We start from the raw sequence: 13559 nt of genomic DNA, 5'->3' as shown, positions 1-13559 counted from the left end.
TCCTACCTCCTGGGCACCGAGGCTCCCTGGGCTTCCTCATACGGGATGATGAGTGGTCTTCAGAGACGCTAAAGTTTTGCAAAGTTTGGTATCCTTGTGGCCCCTGTCACTGTCCACCGCGAGACCTTACCCGAACCCGTGTCCACTCTTCCCAGGCACCTTGCTCAGAGCACTCGCCTCCTATTTCCAGGAGGAAATCCGGGCATTCAGGGTTCTGACTCCCCAGCTCTGGAGAGGAGGGTGGGGGGAGCCTCCCTTGTGTTCTCTGTGCTTAATCTCAGCCAGAAAGAGTCACTAGAAATTTCCTGAACACTCGGCTTTTTTTGGTCCATCATCTTCAGCTGCTTCCCTTGAGATGCCTTCTCAGACGACTCCAGCCACAGACATCACTCCCTTCTCTACCCTCAACCCCACTCCCACGGCTCCTGTGGCCAGGGACCCTATGTCTGTCCCTTTCCTGGACTGTGAGCTCCAGGAGAGCAGGGACCAGGTCTGTCTGCCTTCTTCTCACTGGTCGCAGAGGTCCCAGGAATTGTGCAATACTTGTTGGATGTTTGAACGGATGAATGAATGAATGCCCCCCTCTCTCTCATTCTGGTCTAGGTGTCAGGAGTGCATGTTCTGGCTCAGCTTCAGCACTGACTCTGGGAGACCTTGACCCAGTTCCAGCCCCTTTCAGGGCCTCCTTTTCTGTGAATTAGAGGCAATTACACTCACCCTCCCAACAACCAGTGACCTTCCATGTGTGGCTTTAGACAGTCAGTGTCTGGACCAGTGCACAGGAGGTCTGTTTCTGTGGCCAAGGAGCTGGCCCAGGGCCCTGGGACCTTGAGTCCTGCTGGGCTCCACATCAGCTGACTGGGGCCTGGCTGCAGCCTTGCCAGGAGCAGGAGCAGGGTGGACACACAGTCCTGTGTGGCTCAGCCGCCTCAGCAGTTCCCTAGGGACCTTCACCCGGGAGACACAAAGGCCTCTTGTCCAGCCTCCTCCACCTATTGTCCAAGCTGGTCCATGCAGCTTCTAGGAGGCTAGGAATCTCTGTGGCCCCTACTTATGGAGTCCGGGCCTTGGGGTCTCAGTGTGGGGAAGGCCCCCTGGACACTGGAGGCCTCAGCCAACCTCCTTCTTGCCCCTCCCATCAGCCCTCTACTGTAACTGCTATTTAGGTCCAGAGAAAAAATTCCTTTGACACCAGTATGCGGACCCAGGGCTCTGCTTCAGTCTCCAGTCGACTGGAGGGTGGGCAGCCCAGAGTTCTGCTCCTGCTCTGGTCAAGTCCCTTACTTTACAGCAAAAGAAACTGCATCCCTGAGAAACACAGTATCTGAGCTACCACAACAGGTGACTTAGGCCTGAGGCACAGAGGCAAGGGCCCTTGAACACCACAGCCTTGAGTTCAGGTTCCCATCTTGCCTCACCTCCTTTGATGCTTCTCTGAGCCTCAGTTTCCTTTTCTGCAAAATGGCAATAACGATCCCTTCTTCAGTGGCCCGTCTGGTGTCCTTTTTTCAGGGTTTTGCTCATCATCCCCAGTGACCTAGGTTCAAAGGGTTAGGATTCCCCTCTCATAAGGGGCTGGAAGTCTAGGTCTCCTGACATCTTTCCCTGACACTCATCACTGGGCTTTGGAGATCATCAAGTCCAGCAGGCTCCGAATCCCCCAGCTGAGTCTCCTCTACATAGGGCAGCCTGAGGAGCCCCCATCCCACTTCAATCTGAGCTCCTTTGCTTTTATCTTTGTATTTACTTACATTTTCTTGTAAGAGTTTGATGAACCATGATCCGGCTAGGAACTGAGGCCCAGCAAGTCCCATAGCAAGCCCCACACAAGGCTCCGTTACAGATGGGTGGAAGAGCATGCAACCAAGCAGCCAAGGCGGGCTAGTGGCGAAGGCCCAGACACGTTATGGTCCCCACGAGGAGGGGGGACCATGAGAGGAAGCAGGGAGCAGGGTTCCATTAGCAGCAGCAGGTCAGGATGGGGAGGGCAAGCCCGGGAGTGCTTCTCCCCAGGCACTAGGAGGCTTCCTGCCTCTCCAACCCTGAGGAGGCATTTGGCTCTCTCAAGACTTCTCATCTTCCCTCTCTGACTGCTCTCATCTCCCCTGAGAAAACCCACTCTGAGAATTTGTGCTGGGGGTGGAGCCCTGGCCCCGGCTCAAGTCTTGTCGCTCAGCTGGGACATGACACCTCCAAGCCCTCCTTCACAGGCGCCATCACCCCCCTTAGCCATTGCCTGCCTTACACCCTCTGGTGGCCACCACCACCCTCAAGATAAATCCTGGCTCTGCAGGCTACCACACCAGGCCTTTCCTCCCCCCCCACCTCCCCTCCTGCCTCTGCTCCAGCCAGACTGCAGTGCTGAGCCCTCACTCGCCTCCTGCCTGGCACTTGCAGCTCCCTCTGCCTGTGCCCCTTGATGCTTCTCCACCCTTGGCCCTTTCTCCTAACTCCCCACCATCGCTCTCTAAGTCCCAGCCCAGGTGCCCCATCAGGTACCTCCCTCTGTCACATCACTTACCACAGCCTTATCACTGTCGATATCTACCTCCTCCTTTAATGGGCATCTACTTGAGGGCAGGGCTAGGGTCCCTCCAGTTCACAGTTCAATGTCCTGCACACAGCACTGTCTTTGTCACCCGGGCAACCTCAATGAATATTTATTGTATGAGTAAATGAGTAAGAACTCTACTGATCGCCTTCTTTCTGCTTGTCATTGTCTCTTTTTTTATATAAATTTATTTTATTTATTTATTTTTGGCTGTGTTGGGTCTTTGCTGCTGTGCGCCGGCTTTCTCTAGTTGTGACGAGTGGGGGTTACTCCTCGTTGCGGTGCACGGGCTTCTCATTGCAGTGGCTTCTCTTGTTGCAGAGCACGGGCTCTAGGCGCGCAGCCTTCAGTAGTTGTGGGTCGCGGGATCTAGAGCGCAGGCTCAGTAGTTGTGGCGCACGGGCCTAGATGCCCCACGGCATGTGGGATCTTCCCAGACCAGGGATCGGACCCATGTCCCCTGCATTGGCAGGCGGATTCTCAACCACTGCGCCACCAGGGAAGCCCTAGTCATTGTCTTAAAGTATCTAATTTAATCTTCACCAGAACCCTAAGAGGTAGGTGTTATCTTTATCATTTTACATATAGGGAAACTGAAGTGCAGAAAGTGGAAGTGAATGTCCAAATCACACAGTGAGTCTGCGGCAGGTCTCCTGGCCCCAAAACTGCAATGGGCTGGGAAGGAAGGCCCTGCTGAGTTCCCGGAGTGATGACTGAGCCATGGCACTGGGACCCACGCTGCAGCTCTGGTTACACAGGGCTGGGCTGGCTCCAGCAGCCTTGTCTTGCTAGCTCTCTGGACTGCTGCATTGGCCTGGACCATCCCTGCCTCCCTCACCGACCGGGAACTGTGCTCCTCAGATTTCCAGGGCAGGGGCCAGGCCTCTGATGTCAAATGCGGCCTGGAAGCTCTGGCTCTTGGTATGCCAAGATGCTGGCACCCAGGGGAGGCAGCCCCAGAAGCAGGAAGCCTGGTCCAGGCCTAAGCAAGCCTCTGTTCTACCTTTCTACCAGCAGGACCAGCTACATAATTTGAGGAACCCAGGGCAAAATGTAAATGCAGGCCCCTTATTCAAAAATTAGTATGAATCTCAAGATGGGATAGTAGAGCATTAAATCAAGTACAGGGACCTTCAAAGCACGGGTCAATGCCTGTGAAGCCAGTCCTATCCTCAGACCTTTGTTTCTTCATCTGTCAAATGGGTAAATGATGGCCACCTGGCCAGGCAGTGATGAGGATGAGGTGGGAGATGTAATCAGGAGTTTCAGTGAACAGCCTGAGGTTGGGTAGGGGTCCGTGTGGCCATCATTTGTTGTTTACCTCTCAGCACTAACTAGCAGACCAATTCTTGTCAGGAGTTTGATTCCTCACACAGCTCCTTTTCATGAACTAAAAACTAAGGCTCAGGCAAAATGGCTTGGTCAGGGTCACCCAGAGACTCAGTGGGGGAAGCCAAGATCAGAGCCCTGGCCAGTCTCTCTGCAAAACTGCTGCTTTTTGTAACACAGGCAGAGAGAGAAGGGCAAGAGGGAGGGGGTTGCTACTCAGGACAAAGAAGGCCACTGTGCAGACACAAAGACCTGACCACAGAGGCCCCTGCAGGGGCTGGGCCAGATGGGTGGATAGAAAAGCCCCTTGGCGACTGGGGGAGGTGCCGGGAGCTGCCTCCCAGCCTCTCCCTGGTCGTGATGGGGGTGGGGAGGTGGCACACAGAAGCTGGGAAATGGGTCAAGGAGGAGAAACAGACTCAGGGCCAGGCCCCTTATCCCAACCCCAGGCCCAGGCCACCAGAGCCAGAGCTACCCACTCTGCCTCTCCCCAGCTTCTCCTGGGCAGCCTGCCAGCTGAAGGGATCCCCCCCTCATACAACCCACCACCTTGCTTTCCCCCACCTCAGTGAGAGTGGGGCTCGTCAGGGAGCTAACCATGTGACAGCTCCAACCTCACAATCCTGCTCAGAAACTTCTGGCTACTCTCCATCACCCCCAGGGGGAGGAAGCATAAGCCCCTCAATGTGTCATTCAAGGTCCTTCGTGACCTGCCCCGTTGACCTTTCCACACCCCCCTGTCCCCACTCCCTATCAGCCTTCCACAGTCTAGTCATATGAGACATCCCACAGTTTTCCAAATCACTCAGTCCATTCACAGACAACCCTGCGTTTGCTCATGCTTTTCCTTCCTCCTGGAGAGATCTTTCCCCCTGCTCATTGCTGACTGGAATCCTTTCTCCTTCACTAACCAGTTCAAGGCCCCCTCTACCAGACAGCTTTCCTCTACCCCCACGGTTGGATGTAACCTCCTCTCTGCCCCCAGTGTTGGATTCACCCATTCTTTTGCAGAGCTTACCCCAGTCTGGCTTGAGCTGTAGTTTGGATCCATAAAGCCTGCCTGGAGGAGGGGGCATTTGAGCTGGGCCTTAAAGGGTAGGTGGACTTGACTGGTGGATGACAGTGGTAAGCAACCAACAAGAGCTCACAGAACCAGCTCTCTCTCAAACATTTTATTTAAATCAATCTATTTGGTTCAGATAGCAAGGGATCCATAGTTCAGAATGGCAGGAGATGAGTGTGGGAAGTCGGGTCAAGGGATAGATAAACTGCAAGGGCCAAGTCATGACAGGTTTTATATGACATACCATGGACTTTTTTTGTTTGCTTGTTTAAAATACACCTGAATTTATTTCTCAGCTCTATGGTTTACTAAGTAATGCTTTTATCTTTATTATTTTCTTCCCTTTAATTACCTTGGGGTAGCTTTTCTGTTCTTTCTCTACAAGCTTATTAAAGTGAATGTCTATTTTGTTTCTTGTCATTTTTTAAAATAACATAAGCATTTAAAGCTATGTTTTCCCTCTGAATTTAGCTTTGGCTGCACATTGTACATTTTGATATGTAAAGTCTTCTTTATCATTATTTTATAAATAGTTGGTCATTGAATTTTTTATTTCTCTTTGACTCAGTAAAAGTCTTTTTAGGGGAATATTTAGGCTTAGGAGTTGTTGTTTTTTTTTTTTTTTTTGCGGTACGCGGGCCTCTCACTGCTGTGGCCTCTCCCGTTGCGGAGCACAGGCTCCGGACGCGCAGTCTCAGCGGCCATGGCTCACGGGCCCAGCCGCTCCGCAGCATATGGGATCCTCCCGGACCGGGGCACGAACCCACATCCCCTGCATCGGCAGGCAGACCCTCAACCACTGCGCCACCAGGGAAGCCCAGGAGTTGTTTGTTTTAATTGTTAATAGAAATATTGTGTTATGAAGTTCTAGTTTTATTTCAGGTGTATAGGGGGACTTTGGTTTAATTAAAGTCTGTAGTTTATGTATATTTTATTTTTTAGATTTTACTTTTTATGTGTTCTATGGATTTTTTAAAAGGAGATGTGTGCTCACTTTTTATAGGATCCATCTTTTGATATTTTATTAGTTTAGTTGTACCATACACATACACACACATATATTTAAAAATAATGTATATCCATATTTATTTTTAGCCTATGTAACCTATCAGCCTGATAATGATGTATCTCTTAATACTTTTTTATTTACATTAATTCTTCTATTTGTACTTCATCTATTTTGATGCTCTATGATTCAATATATAAAAGCCTTCCTCATTATGGATTGTATTTTTTTTTTTTTTTTGGCTGCAGGCAGGCTTTCTTTAGTTGCGGTGAATGGGTGCTACTCTTTGTTACGGTGCAAGGGCTTATTGCAGTGGCTTCTCTTGTTGCGGAGCACGGGCTCTAGCGCTCAGGCTTCAGTAGTTGCAGCACGCAGGCTCAGTACTTGTGGCACGTGGGCCCTAGAGCGCACAGGCTTCAGTAGTTGTGGGGTGTGGGCTCAGTAGTTGTGGCGCAAGGACTTAGTTGCTCTGCGGCATGTGGGATCTTCCCTGACCAGGGATTGAACCTGTGTCCCCTGAATTTGCAGGTGGATTCTCAACCACTGCTCCACCAGGGAAGTCCATGGATTGTATTTTTTAAATGAATAAAAGTATCCCCCTTTTAGCCCATTTAATGTTTTTAGTAACAATTTTTATTATTTCTTATATCACTATTACCATCCCCTACTTTGCACTTACCTAACATAGCTTTGTTTGTGGTCTTTAATGTAAATTTTCTTTGTCATTTAACTTTTTTACTTAAAATTTTGAATGAATAATGTATTTACATTTCAACAATTAAAAATACAAGAAAAAAAGATATACAGAGAAGAGCCTCCCTCCATTATCCATTATTCATCTACCCAGTTCCCACTTCTCCCTTCACCCCTAAGCTGGAAAGTGGTTTTATTATTTTCTTGTGTATCCTTGAGTTTCTCTGTGCAAATACAAATATTTCTACTTATTTTCCTTTTTTTAATTTTAATTTAATTTAATTTTAATTTATTTTTTTGCTGTATGTGGGCCTCTCACTGTTGTGGCCTCTCCCATTGCAGAGCACAGGCTCCGGACACGCAGGCTCATCGGCCATGGCTCACGGGCCCAGCCATTCCGTGGCATGTGGGATCTTCCCGGACCGGGGCACGAACCCGCGTCCCCTGCATCGGTAGGTGGACTCTCAACCACTGTGCCACCAGGGAAGCCCTATTTTCCTTTTTTTTAAAACGCAAACATAACATATACAATACACAGAATCTTGCATTTTATCATTCAATTGTACCTCGCGGATTTTTCTTAATCTTCCTTCTTCAACTTGCACATTGCAAGTTTCCTCATTCTTTCTAGGGGCTGCAGAGTATCCCATTGTATAGAGGTTCCAGAATGTATTTAACCAATTCTCTGTTGGTAGACATTTGGATTGTTTCCAATTTTTGCTAGTACAAACAATGTTGCATTGAATAACTGTGTACATACTTTTTGTCCATGAAGGAAAATTTCACAGAAATATTATTACTAAATCAAAAGGATTCTGCGTTTGTAAATTTGATAACCACTGCTGAATTGCATGTCATTGGGTTGTACCAATTTACCGTCCCATCAGCACTGTATGAGAGCACTTATTTCTCCATAATTTCACCAGCACCGTGATAGCAAACTTTAGCAATTTTGCCAATCTGATAGGTGAAAAATCTTGTCTCGGTGTATTTGGATTTGCATTTCTCTTATTTTGAGCACATCTTTTCATAACAAAAGAGGCATTTGGGATCTATGTGCTTTTCTTTTTCTATTATATCCTTCAACCATTTTTCTATTAGGTTGTTGGGCTTATTGATTCCTATTAACTTTTTATATTTTAGGAAGATTATCTATCCCTCTGTTATCTGAATTAAAAATGGTTCTTCCCAACTTATCATTTGTCTTTTGAATTTACTTAGGTTTTTCTTTTTTAATTGTAGAAGTTTTTATTTTTCTGTTGTTGAATGGATCAATCTTTTCTCTTATGGTTTCTGGATTTTGAGCCAAAATTAGAAAATCCTTTCCTACTCTAAGATCTTTTCCCCATGTTTTCTTTTAATACTCATATCCTATTTTTTACATATATATCTTTACTACACTTGGACATTATGTGTATTTGAAGTATTTCTTATAAGCAGAATATAGTCTAGTTGAATTTTATTTTTAAACGTGAGGCTGAGAATCTTTACCTAGCATAGCATAATTTATTTATATCTATTTCATAACTGATGTAGTCTCATTTTACTTCTTTATTTTCGTGTTTCCTTATTGCTTTGTTTTTTCTTCTCTGCTATACATTCTAGGTTTTTCTTGTTTTTATCTTCTATAATGGTTTAGAAAGTAGAGCTCCAGTTTATAATTCTATAAGCCTTCAGATTGTCAAGCACATATATTTAAACTCATATGTACCCAGTTACTAAAGTCAATAAAATGTGTCACTTATTGATTATGTGCCAGACACGGTGCTGGCTGCTTTCCCTGAGTGTCTACTACTGTCTGCATTTTACAGACAAGGAACCAAAGCTCAGAGTGCCTAAATAGCCTGCCCAATTTTCGATGATCTCCTCTGGATGATACGAAATTTAGTAGGTTTCAGGCCATCAGGGCCACCCCTGGAGCTGGAATGGAAGAAATCTCACTTAAACAACATGGCTGAAAAGGAAGGAGGAGTAAATTCTTCCAAGTCAAATCCCCAAAGGATTCAAAAATCCCCACAGTGGATTTCGATAGGGCCTCACAACCCTGTGATATCAAACTGTTGGATATCTGCCAGTCTCATAGGTGAAAAATTATGTTTCCTGTAGTTTGGGTTTGCATTTCTCTTATGAGGGAAACAAGCAACCTTTCATGTTTGCAAGCCATTTGCATTTCCATTTCTATAAACTGCTTGTTCACATCCTTTGCCCACGTGGGAGGCATCCAGCAAATAACCACTATATCAAAGCTTCCTGGGGTATGTGTTTGTTTTGAGAATACCAGCAGATGACTTTTAGAGGTTTATTCTGTTTCTTACAGAAAATCATTTCAGAGATAATAAGTTCTTCATCTGAATCTTCAGAACAATTTTCTTCCTCCTGTGTGTAGGATCTTTTCACAGGTCCCATGTTGATTGTTTTTGTTCACTCTTGCTCCACCAGGCAGAGAAAAAGCCAGGCCAGGCACCGTCTCCTGCCCCTCTCAGCTTTACGTTGCGTTGCTTAATAATGGTGGAAGTTTCAATCCCACCGTGAAACAGATGTTGTAGACCCCAAAAAAGAGAAGCTGATGGGGTTTATTAGGGAATTATCACCAACATCATCAATAATAGCTGGAACTTAAATATCACTGTCTATCTATATTTATATCTATATCTAGTGTATATTATATGTAGTATATAGCATATATAGTATAATATATAGTATAGTATATACAGGTACATTTATTTATATATATGTATGTGTATACATATATATACTAAATATATACACACTAAATTTACACACATGCACGTAAATTTAGTTCTCTAAATTGGTATTATTACTATCCCCATTTTACAGATGACAAAGGTGAGGCACAGAGAGGTTAGGTTACTTGCCCAAGCTCACACGGTTAATAACTGATGGAGCCAGGACTCTACCATGACTTTCTGGTGCTGGAATCCATGCCCTCAACAACCCTGATGGTTGGGGTATGGCCAAAAGTCCATTTAGTCATTGCTGCCCCTGGGTCCCTGAGAGAAGAGTAGGCAGTGGGAATTAGTCTGTTTTATTTACTTTGGAACCATTGGTTCTTCATTCATTAATTCATTTAATCCTATGATTCATTCATTCAACAAATATGTATTGAGTGCCTATTACGTGCCAAGGCCTGTGCTAGGTGCCAGAGACATCAAGATAAATTTTAGACATGGTTCTTGTCCTTAAGGAGCTTGCAGTAAAGGAGAAGGGAGGCACATGGTCAGTTAATGACACAGTATGACACATGCTATTCTGTTTCAGAGGGAGGAGAAAGTGGTGTGTCATCCAAGAATGTGTTTCCCAATCTGTCCCTGTTTACCATCTAGTTAGTGCAATTTCTCCCTCACACTTTGCCTTGTGATCCTCTCTTATCTTTAGTTTATATACTATCATGGCAAGTTTTTGTATTATTGCTTATCTTCCTGATCATTTCACAGGGAAAATGATAGTGGAATGATCAGTCATGTCTACCCTAATTTTTTTTTTTTCATCCAAGAAACGTGGCCTTGTTCCTGAGAGTGATGGGGAGGCAGGAAGTGTTCTGAGTAGGACAGACAGGCACTTTAGAATGAGGTCTCTGGATGTAGTGTGGAAAATAAATTGGATGGGGAAGGTAAGGCAGGCAGTGCAATGAGAAGGCTGATCAATAGTTCAGGTGGAGGATGAGATCTGAGCAAATGTTGTGGCTGGGGGAAGGGGGAAGGGTATGGATCCAAGGAATACTAAGGGAATGGAATTCAAGGGATTTATTCATTCAATAATGTTTAATGAGCATCTACTAAGTGCTGGCACTGTGCCAGGTGCCAGGAATACAGCAGAAAACAAGATAGATACAGTCCCTGCTTTCATTCAATCTAGAAGGAAAAGAGACAATTGGAGCTTTTACAATAAAAGATAATAAATGATGTGACAGGACACTACAGAATAACAGAAGGGGAGACATGGTGGGTGTGAGGGAGGAGTCCAGACTGATGCCTGGATTTCTGCCTTGGCTGTAGAAGTAGATGGTGGTATCATTATCTGAGCCAGGGAACTCAGGAGGGCAGAACCCCATGGATGTCTCTTGGAGTCCCCCAAGCACAGGACATGCAGGAGCAGGGGAGGTGGTGAGCAAATGACCATTGAATGAATAAATAAATGGATGAGGGCTTGTGGATACTCCCCAGCCCCCAGCCTGACCCTGAAAGAGGAAGATGGGGAGTGGTCCAGAAAGAAACTTGAAGTTTCAGGAAGCCCAGTGGTTACTCAATACCTGCAAACCACTAACCTCTTTTCAGTTACCCAATGGGCCACATGCAGCAGCTGTCACTTTCTCCTGATGTCCAGCAACCAGAGCTGGGCTGCCATGACTCAATATATTTGGGGCCTGGGCAGCAGGCAGACTCAGCATAGCCCTTGGTTATTCAGAGGCCATCAGCCTGGGCCCCACAGAGCGTTGGAAGAACTGAGGGAGGAGAGAACCAGCCTTGCAAAGTCCCTGGGTACACGTGTCCCCTCTGGCTCCCGCATCCCCTGTGTGCCCTCTGTCTCAGCATCGAGACCCCATCTCTGGGTCTATCTGCCTCCATCCAAGGGCAGGGACTGGGTGATCACTCTTTGTATCCCCAGCACCCAGCCCAAACAACCGTTTCTCCCCAGCACATGATAGAAAATGTTTCTTGAGTTAGTTCGTAGTGCTATGCCTTCACCCCCAGGGGTTAGTCCTCTCGACCCTCAGGAGAAGCCCCGCTAGCAGCCACACAAACACAAGTCCCATTCTTGGCCTGTGGCAAGGATGCCCATGGTGGGACTTCCTGATGGTGCCGCGGTTAAGACTCTGCGCTCCCAATGCAGGGGGCCTGTGTTCGATCTCTGGTCAGGGAACTAGATCTCACATGCATGCCGCAACTAAGAACTCACATGCCACAACTAAGGAGCCCACGTGCTGCAACTAAGGTGCCCGCCTGCCACAACAAAGACACAGCACAACCAAATAAATAAGTAAATAAAAATTTAAAAATAAACCAGAATATATTTTAAAGTTCATTTCAAAAGTAAAGGATGCCTATGGTTATATCCCTGAGTGGGTAGGCCTAGGCTCTGAAAGCATCTGAGCAGGTAGGAAAAGGCACCAACCCACTGCCCCACCACTCCCCCCTGAGCCTATCAATATCTGAGAGTCTTAGAATTGTAGAGTCTTAGAATCTGAAGGACAGAAAGGCCCCCTGTGGTCATGACCTCCAATTGCCCTTTTGTGAAATCCCAACTGTCCTGTCCAGGCCCTGATCACAGTGCCCTTGGCAACAGGAACTCACCGCAACCTGGGATCTGGGACCTGCCTTATGTGATTTCCCTGAGGGTCTCCTTTCTATCTTCAAGCCCACACAAACCCCAGCTGCCCCAAGGGCCCAGAACGGGCCACCAGAGCCAGGGCTGGGGGTGGGAGTGGGGTCCCTGCAACTGTTAACTCCAGCTCTCTGCCATCCCCAAGAGAGGAGGAAGTAAGCAGGAGATCCTTTCTCCAAGACCACAGTTACAGTGTCATCACATGCAATAACCAAACGATCAATGGGGCTGCATCAAGGCCAAGTAGGACAAGAGACAGGCCACTTTACCAAGCAGAAAGCTGAAGTGTTGCAGACTATTTTAAGGTCGTGTGCAATAGTGGTTAAAAGCACCTCCATTACGTATGAGCTGTATGACCTGGTGCTTAATCATTCTGGCCTTAGTTTTCTTGTAGGTAAAATGGGACACTGACCCGGTAGGCTTGCTGTGTGGATTAAATGAATGTACACAAAGGGTCAGCCCAGTATAGCACTAAGGAGGCACTCAGTGAATCCGGGCTCTCACATGGCGATGTCTGGAGACCACGTGAGCCGAACACCACCCCTGGCTCCTCAGGACTCAGAGTCCGTCCAGGCTGATGGCCAACTGCAGTGCCATTGGGAAGAGAGAGGCCTGCTCCATCCTGGCAATTGCCCAGTGCCCGTCTTGTGGTCTCCCCACCCCTCGGTTCTTTTCTACCTGAAAGTGGGCTAGGGCTCTCCTTCCAACTCTTGAGTCACTTATTTGTGTGGCTCTTCAAGCAAAATGTCATGTGTTTACTGAAGTTTCCCAAGTGCCTGCTGGGAACAGAGCCCTGTGTGGGAGGTCCAGGGGCCCAGAAGAACCGCTGAGAGTGGGTCCAGGGAAGTGGGGAGTGCCACACAGCCAGCCCCAGGCAAGGCAGGAAGTGGCCAAGCGAAAACTGCAGGCAGCTTCCATGGAACCCCACAGCTATCCCAGTTAAATTCATTCTCAAGTACGTATTAGACAAAGTTTTTTTTTTAATGACTATAGAAATAATGTCTCTTCATTAAAAAACATCTGAAAAATACAGAAAAATATAAAACAAAATAAAAGGTCTGACAGTCCTAATCCACACAGATAAGTGATGTTAAGATTTTGGTGTGCTTTGTATCAGAGTTTTCTGTGCATTGTAACTTAGTCATAATGCACATTTAATTGTATCCTCTGTTTTTTTTCACTCACCATCATGGCACAAATAAACATTTTCCTGGGATTTTACAACCTAGTTATTTTATTTTATTTTATTCTGGGCCACGCTACACGGCTTGTGGGATCTTAGCTCCCCAGCCAGGGATTGAACCCTTGCCCTCAGCAGTGAGAGTGGAGAGTCCTAAACACCGGACTGCCAGGGAATTCCCTATAACCTAGCCAGTAAAATTCTACCCTGTTGATTTCAGCTTATCATTCTTACAAAAATCCTTAACTTGTGTTGAGATTTAGCTGCCTCTTCCCCGGATAGAATGGTGCTGGGTGCCAGCCTGGAGGAGAAGGGAGAAAGAGGAGGAGGAGAGGAAGGGGAGGGGAGGTGAAGAGAAAAAAACCAACCCCACTGGAGGTTCATTCTCTTTGCC

This window comes from Mesoplodon bidens (genome assembly GCF_964165515.1).
Source record: "Mesoplodon bidens genome assembly, chromosome: 7".
NCBI lineage: Eukaryota > Metazoa > Chordata > Mammalia > Artiodactyla > Ziphiidae > Mesoplodon > Mesoplodon bidens.
Note: the sequence above shows the minus strand (reverse complement) of the source record.